The following is a 9,826-nucleotide window of genomic DNA, read 5'->3' as shown; positions in this document are numbered from 1 at the left end:
AAGCAAAAAGGACGCAGCCCAAACATGAAAAAATGAAATACTTACATTCAGTAAATCATAATGGCAAAGTAGAGAAAAAAGTTCAGAACTTATTGTTTTTCTTTTCCATGTCATTTGTATGAGGTTTTTTATTCAGTTAAGAATTTTTCCTCATAAAACTCATTAATGTAACATAAAATCAGTCAAATAAATACAACCATCAGATGGTAATAGTAATAAGGCCAAATGAGCCGCAGTACTAGTTAGTTAGAAACATGAAAGGGTATTGTTATAAGCCCTAGCTAGTTAGAGGATTACGAAAGAATCCATAAAATCAAAAAAAAAACCTTTCCGTACAGTTATTGAGTGCTTATTATAAAAGGGGAGTTATCATTGCCATGACAGGTCTGTAAAATAAACTGCTTTAAAATGTAATATTAGCATAGAGCTATAATTAGAGGCAATACTACGGACTAATTAATATCTCGTCGAAACTTTTTCCACTATTAGAACGCGATAAGCGGTTCGTTTGGACCGCATTCGGAAGTTTTAGTTAGAGCGTTGGGAGAGTTGGAGTTCAGTTGGAAGTAAAAAAGCGGAACCATTTTTTTCGCTTCATCTCTCATGTAAATATAATAAATCAATGTACTCGTACACTAATCCTTTTTATAATTTTTCTGTTGATAATCAAATTTTTAACAGACGTTATCTTTACGATGGTACATTTCGAAATATTTATTTAGATAACGTAATGTATAAAAAAATGATAAAAATAATCATGCAAGCATAAAATTATTTATTTTATTATCATAACCCATAATTTTACAGTATCCCTTGATTTCATAAATTTCACCGATTTCATAATGATTTCACCGAAGAGATAAACCGATAGAATTTTGCTTTCTGATATGCGAGTATGTAATATACTTAATATAAAATTCTCTATGGTACCCATACAAAACACTATTTGCTGAGTCGTAATTTTTGTGACACTTCATTAAAATATTTATGAGTTCAGCGGAACTTTTTGTATTAGGGGTTGATAAGAAAAAGCCATTTAAATTTCACTCAACAACAGTAAACTAAACCAGTCACGAATTATTTCTGTCCACAAAATATTTAAAATAAAACTTAACACACTATTCCTGTGCCATTGTGTTCCAGTGTAAAAGTTGTGAATCTGCTCATGTCTTTGTGTCCTCAACAATAAAATAAAAGCCCGAAGTTTTAATAACAAATAATAATAACTTTACTTAAATTCAATATTTATTATTATTGTTACACCAAAGGCAGGTAACCTGCATTTCCGCACGCCTTTTGACCGTAGCAGGTACTGATACCTACTCATTACTACCTGTAAATGAACTTTATTCCAGACAGTAATCAGGGGAGTTCAACCAACTATTAATTTTTATTAACCTAAATCCGAACTTATCATGGATGCGCAGACATACATATCCCTTGCACAAGATGCCATCAATGCACTAACAAATATTGTGATGGATCCCAATAACAAATTTACAAAGGAGCATATTGCCAAAATAATGCCCAAAACTAATAATATCATAGGGTCCATAGGCCAAATGGCTGCAAGAAAGGCTACCCTAGAAGGCGAATTATCAGTGTACAAAAAAAATTTCCTGCTGTAACCACAACTAATTTGGAAACAAATAACATCTGTGATATTATTGCTGAGATGAATGATCAAAATTTTAGGGAAAAAAATATTATAATATGTAACTTCCCCGAAAGGAAAGCAATAACCCAGACTGATATTATGAAAGACGACACTACCAGCATAAAAAAGTCATTTTCGACCTGGACAACTCTTCAATTCTCTTGACCTGAAAGTTTACAGAATCGGGAAAAGGGATACTAATAAACCGAGGGGTGTAAAAGTCGAGTTCCCTGAGTCTAAATGGCCGAAAATCCTACTCGGCAAAAAACACTCGCTGAAGAATAACATCCGCATGTACCCTGACCAATTAGTTGCTCAAAGGAAGTATCCAAATAATTTACGAATCGAACTAAAAAATAGGCAATCATCGGGTGAGCAAGACATTACATGACAAGTACGAAATGTATGCCCTTACTGAAACATGGCTAAATGCTGACATAAACGATCAAGAACTGGGGTTTTTTGATCATTTCATTTACAGAAACGACAGATGTCAAGGGTCAAGTATTCTCAACCACTATTTCCTGCAATCAAACTATTTTTATGCGGTCGAATAGCAGCTAGGTAGCTCGGTGTCAATTGATGTCACTCAACTCAAATTGAACTATGCCACCTCAATCAATTAAACTTTATAAATGTTTGACCGGTCAGTGGTTGAGTGGGCATAGCGCTTGGGTCTCACCCGAGCGTCGCGTGTTCGATTCCTCGGCTGGCTAAGTCCTCCATCACAACACAAGCAACATTTTCGGCTTTCTGTGGTGGTAGTAGGAGATTTTCAAACATTGTTGGGTTATCCGTGACCCGGGAATGTTTGTCTTTCTTTTAACTTGTATGAATCTATCCCTTTCGCTGCAGTGCCAGGCGATGGGTCGAGAGTCAGGCTGGAGAAGTCAAAGGGTCTCCCTCAACCAGTCTCTCCTAATCCGGCCAGATGTTACATGCCAAGACATAGACAAACCACAAGAGCCCAGGCACCCCTGCTAAGTTATCAAACGTAGCGAGCCACTAGGGGTGACCTATGGCAGATTATCCAATAAATGGTTCCCGGGGCGGCGGTACCCATACCCGCCTCCCAAATTGATTTTATGTTGACAGTGAAATTCAGTGCCATAAAATCATAATATTATGTAGTACTACCATTAATAGTTTGTACTGAACTATCATTTTAAGTAAGCAGGTAATAAAAAACAAACAAACGCATCAAGTCATTTCATTTTTGGTGTATGTAAAAAATTATAAAATTCAAATGATGATTTCACAAAAAATTGTAATAAATAAATAAAAAATGGGTAAAAATTATTCCAACAAATGTTATCTCGGGTTCTTATTGGTTCAAAATAGAAAAGTGTTAATAAGAAAATATGGGAGGCAATGGAGAACAAAGAAGGGAATGATTAAATTATGATAAGTAGACTTTTGAGTGAGATTTGCATGTTTTTTATTGATTTTTTAGGGCTGTTTTTACTCTCTCCGTGACTTTCATGTCAGACTGTGAAACAGTTTCAACAGAATGGAAATGTATTCACAAAATACAAACAGATTTTCTCAAGCAATTTCAGCTGTTTTCATGCACTTTTAAATACTTAGAGGTTGATTTTCTTTCTGTAAATATACAGAAAATAAGGACACGCTTAATAAGCACATTTTTTATTTAAAACACTTATATCAGATAGATAATAATGAGTAGTTTCCGGAAATGGAAAAATACATTTTGGTAGCTGTTTCCTTAGAAAAAAACGTATAATTGAAAGCTTCTTTTTCGCGCCAAGTAACATATAATATTGAAAAAAAAAAAATTTTATGTCAAATTTTTTTAGGTTAATTATTTATATATATATATATATATATATATATATATATTATTATATAATTATTTATATATATATATATATATATATATATATATATATATATATATATATATGTATATATTTATTATTTTTTAAATCAAACCCAAACAAAGAACCTATTTTAGGATCTTTGGGTTCATCTTTTAGTTTTAATAAGAAAAGAAAAAACTAAGCTTAAAACATTGACTTTAATAAAAATGGCCGCCAAATAAACAATCGATATTAATTTTAACGAAATAACTACAAAAATGCATTGTTTTTCATTACCGGAAACTGAAACTCACTTCTCATTATTATTTTAAGTGTTTTAAAAATAAAATGTTCGTATTAAGAGTGTCACTATTTTCTATACATTTACCATAAATGAACCACTCACACATTTACCAAAAATTGCCATGCCAAAAATAGATGTGATGAAATATTAAAGTTACTTGTTTTGTTATTTCATCGGCGGCAAACATGCGTCAATTACATCGGCGTCAAACATGCGTCAACTACGTCGATATTGGAGCCATATATTTTAAGTAATCATATTTTGGTAAACTTCCTTTTGGTTAATTTCCGATGCATGGTTTAGTTTGGGTTATTTTAATAATTTGTGCGTATTTCCTAACCTTCAAACTTAACTTTTTCTTTGCCCACCACACACATGGTTATTTTTTGTAGTAATTATGTTGAAACAAAGTTTTAAAAAATTTCATATTAAGCATGCAGCGGAATTTTTCAAGATAGATTCATGTTTTTAATCAAAGACATTATTTATAATTTGAAAAATCATCTCAATACAATTAATATATGTATAAGTAGATAGGTACTCCCGATTCCCAATCGGAGGTAAACAACGTAGAATCACAAATAACAAAAATAGCTAAAGCTGAAGAAGAAATATTAAAAAATCGAATATATAAATTTTCTAATAATAAATTCTTTATTCCAGGATGTGGGGAGGTTGGTGCAATCCCACACATCCCATAGAGGATATAAGTACAAATAGTATTTACATATAGTAAAATAAATAAAAATAGATTAAAAAATTAAAAATTAAATAGAAAATGAAATTAAATTAAAGCAGAGAAGCACGGGAATCCATCGGATGTAAGATTGTGGGAGCAAGTATCTTTTTCCAATGGTCTTCAATGCTCGATCCTGAAGTCAGACGGGATTCTATGATAATAATGTTTCTGGAATGGTTTATCCTTCTCCTCAGTCCTGCAATCCTGGCTCTTAACAGAGCTGTAAATCCTGGAACTCGCCCTTCTGTAAACATTGAGGAGGCACTGCAGTGCCTGGGGAGTCCAAACATCAATCGGTTAGCGTTGTTATATTGCACCCAAAGCCTTTCCATTGTTCTTTTCTTGAAATTAGCCCAGAGCTCGCATGTGTACAGAGTGGTTCAAAAAGCTAAGAAGAGCGTCCTTTTCACTCGTGGACTACAGAGCCGAAATCTTCTACTGAGCATGTTACATTTTATACTCAGTACACGCCTCTGCCTGTCAATATCTTCATCCGTTAACTTATTGTTGATGATATGTCCCAGATATTTTGTGGTTTCTACTGTTTTCAAAATCTCACGATTCAAAAAGATTGGGGGAATGTTTTTTGGGCCTTCCCCGTGTTTTATGACCAACAGTGCTGTTTTTTTCGCATTATAGATCATGTTGGTTTCGTGATATTTCCAATTCTATTGGTTATGTAACCAAGGGTAAACTAACACAATTTAATTTATAAACACCTGTTTTTATTTAATCACTAACCTGAAACTTGATACGCGGTTGTTTACCGCCGAAATCGAATTAATTCCAGTGTTATTTAGCACATGGAGAAGAGCGTAATTGATTTTTAGAAAAAACAAATGTCTTTATATAATATAGTGTAACGCCATCTAGTGAATTTCATCAAATACATTAAAATTAGCAAGCAAAAGAAAAACACCATCTAGCGACTCTGATGATGACTACAACACAAATAAAATATTTAAATTCATGGAAAAAAAAGTTTGAAGATTTATCGGAACAATTGATGAAATCTTTTAGAGAACAAATTAAAAATGAACTAAGAGATCTTAAGAAATCTGTAGAATTTTCTTGCAATAAAATTGATGAATATAAAGAAAATAATAAAAAGAAAGATACACTGATCAAACAACTGCAATCAGAAAACAACGAAATAAAACAGCAAATACACAAACTGGAACAATTACACAAACAAAATAACATTGAGATACAAGGTATTCCTCTTAAAGAAAATGAAAACTTACCGAAAATAGTCAATAATATTATGGAAACCATCAAATGCGAAATGGAATCATCAAAAATAACAAATATATATCGTATCAGAAACAGAAACCCTATAAACAAATATCCAGCCTTAATTGTATCATTCCAAAACAAAAAAACAAAGGACAAAATCATCGACCAAACAGAAAATATGGTGTCTTGTACACTAAAAATATAAATTTTCCGGAAGATAACAAAATTTTCATAAACGAACAATTAACACAACTAAATAAACACCTCCTGTTTCTGACGAAATCCACAAGACTCGGCTACAAATTCATCTGGGCGAAAAACGGTAACGTTATGATGAGAAAAGATGAAACAGCTCCAATCATCCATATAAGGCAGCCGAATGACATTCCTTCAGAATAAAGGACCATCTAACATCTAGCACGTGAAAATAACTTATATCTATCAAAATGTCTGATGAAAATTTTTTCGTATGAAAATTATATTTGTAAAAACACAAGTGAACTAAATAATCACTCAAAAGACGTTAACTTTTCAATTCTTAATATGAATATTAGAAGCTTAAGAATGCGCTTTGATGAACTTTGTATTCTTCTCGATAGTCTTGATTTTTCTCCTAGTATTGTCATTTTAACAGAAACGCAAATGAAAGAAGCAATTCCCTATAACTTGCCAGGATATATAACTATTTCATCCGAATGTAAACATACTGGTCACGATGGAATCACTTTATTTATAAAAAAAATAGTCTTAAAAAACCTGCCTTCGAAATTCTAGACTTTAAACAGCTAACGCAATTAAATTAACATTTACCCATAGTAATTGTACTTATTTGCTATTAGCTATCTATGGATCACCTTCCTTAAATGAATCTCTATTCAATAATTAACTTAATTCACTTATAAAAATGACTAACAGAAATTACTTTAATTTGCAATATTAACTGGTGATATTAATAAAACATTAATGAAAACAACAAAAGAACAAAATGTATAAATGAATACTTAGATTGTTTGTCATATCCAGGATATCAATCATACATAAACTCACCAACAAGAGAAAATCTAAATAATTCCACGACTCTAGATCACATATTTATCAAAACACACAAACACGTTATAACTAAATCTTCAACTCTAAAAACAAACATTACTGACCACTACCCAACATTCTACGGACACAACATCTTAACCACAAATTCAAAAGTATACTCTAACACTGTTGAAATGAATGAAATTAATTACATCACATTAAACAATTTACTTCATTCAGAAAAATGGGACAACATACTATCAATAGCTAACCCAAATTCAGCATTAGAATTATTTTATAAAACTTTAGAAGCTTATATTTCGAAGAGTACAAAAAAAATTGTCATCGCTAAGAGAAATTATAAAAAAATTAAGCCTTGGATCACTGTAGGACTAATAGCCTCTATTAAACAAAGAGATAAATTATACAAAGAGATGTTAAATTATCAAAAAGCCTGTCAAAAAAATAACACAAGAATTATGCCTTTCATGAAGACGAAATACTTAATGTACTTATAGAAATTTACTAAATAGGTTGATAAGAAATTGCAAAAAGAAGTATTATTGTGAACAAATTGATAGTGCAAAAAATGATACCAAAAAAATGTGGAATATTATTAACGAAATCACGAACAACAAAAAAAGTATCAACCGAAGTCAATGAGATTATAATAAATGAAAAATATTATAACTGACAAATCGACTATTGCAGAAAACTTTAACAACTTTTTTACAAATGTAGTAGATCAAGTACTTGAATCTTCTAGTAAAATTGATAATACAATACCCGTAGACTCATCTTTACACTTAGACTCAACTAACGATTCAATTAACTCCTTAGAATATTTTTCACCCATCTCAACAGATGAAATTGATAAACACATTGACGGTCTAAAATCAACAAATTCTACAGGAATTGATGGTTTATCAGGTAATACACAAAAAAAATTACATTTTAACTCCATTGCTACATATTTTTAATATATCCTTAAAAGAGGGACATTTTCCCGAACAATTAAAAACCTCTATCATAATACCAATTCACAAATCAGGAGAAACGCACATATTAGACAACTACAGACCTATTTCCTTGGTCTCAAACCTCTCAAATATATTTGAAAAATGTATCAAAAATATAATAATGAATTACCTAGAACAAAACAAAATTCTGTCGCAAAATCAATATGGCTTGAGAACAAAACTAAGCACTGAAGATGCAATATTCGATCTGACTAAAAAATTATACACATCTGTTGATCAAAATAAAAAGAGTTTAGCTATATTCCTAGACTTAAGAAAAGCTTTTGATACGGTAAATCACAATCTACTTAAAAAAATGAATCAAATAGGTTTAAAAAATGATACACTAAAAATTCTTACTAACTATCTCAAAGACAGAAAACAAAAAACAAAAATAGGGGATTTTTATAGTACTGAAACAGGAATAAAAAATGGAGTACCACAGGGAACTGTGCTTGGTCCAATTCTCTTTCTAATATACATAAACGATTTATGTGATGTTATAATCCCTGGTAAAATTGTATCTTACGCAGATGATACAGTAATAATAGTGAATGGAAAATCCTGGCCTGAAACTTTTTTGAAGGCAACAAAATGTATTACATATGTCTCACCATGGCTAAAAAGTAATAGACTCTTCTTAAACCATAATAAAACATTTTACCTAACCTTTTCTAAAAATAGTAAAAATAAACCCCCTAATAACCTTAAAATTCGAATACATAACGTTAACTGTAATCAAGAAATATGCTCATCATGCTTTGAACTCGGAAAAGTTGAAAAGATTAAATATTTGGGTATTTTTATTGATACAAAATTAAATTGGCAGTCACAAATTAATAATACCGTCTGTAAATTAAGATATCTTACATACACCTTTTACAGACTAAAAGAAGTGCTCAATGTTGAAAAACTGAAAATTATTTATTTTTCTTTGGTGCAATCTTCACTCATATACGGAATAATAGGTTGGGGCGGTGCGCTCAATGCACATATCAAACCTTTACAAATAATTCAAAATTATATCATTAAAATGTTATGTATAGTCGGAAAAGAATATTTTCAACGGATGAGTTATACAAAGAATCTTAACTATTCTGTCTCCGTAAACTATTTATTTTGCAAACTATGAAATACATCTTTAAAAACAAAAATTAATTCGAAATAAATGAAAACAGAACCAACATTAGAAATAATAATGTATTTTATACCCCCCAAACGAACACAAAACAAATGCAAACACACTGCAGTTTCATTGGATCTCGTACTTTCAATCTTTTACCGAAAAATATTCAAGTGATAACTAAACTTCCTCAATATTTAAAAGAATTAAAATTATGGCTCTTCGATACAGCAGTTGAAACTTTTTTTATTTAATTTGTATCAATTTATGTTTCTCATAAAATATTCACCATATATTACACTAAACACTTATAACTTCACTATACACTATTATAAACACTTTTTATACAAAACGCTTATACAAAATGTAATCTTGTTTTTATTTTATATGCCCACAATTTGTTTATTTCTAGGTACAATAAAATAATAACTTAAATATATTACCCACGCACAGGCTGCGCCTTGGTGAGTTCCCATTATTCTTATTGATTTATATAATATTGTATGTAATTAATGTAAAAATTGGGAAAAATAAAGGAATTAAAAAAAAAAAAAAAATACGTTTCTAAATTAGATGAACAAGCAGGTAACTCCTCGTCTACCCATCTGTAACCGTTTTTTGGAATTCATTTCTACAAGCGCTGAAAAACCAAATTCGCTAAAATAAGAGGATCCAAATGGCAACAGAGAGTTAATTGAGTAGAATCAATAATGCTGTTTTGTACCTCTCGACGTTCATTTGCGGAAAATATAACAAACCATCCATTTTTATTTAATAAATATCGAAACATTTGTCGAAGGATATGACAAAAAATAACGTAATGAGTATTGTAAATGTATTTTTAACAATCTGTTCATGCAAGTAATACAAAACAAAAAATAGATGTTGTAAAAGTTATT

Source organism: Hesperophylax consimilis, chromosome 13 (genome assembly GCF_061612785.1).
Source record: "Hesperophylax consimilis isolate HC1 chromosome 13, BYU_Hcon_1.0, whole genome shotgun sequence".
Lineage (NCBI taxonomy): Eukaryota > Metazoa > Arthropoda > Insecta > Trichoptera > Limnephilidae > Hesperophylax > Hesperophylax consimilis.
This window is presented reverse-complemented; position numbering follows the sequence as displayed.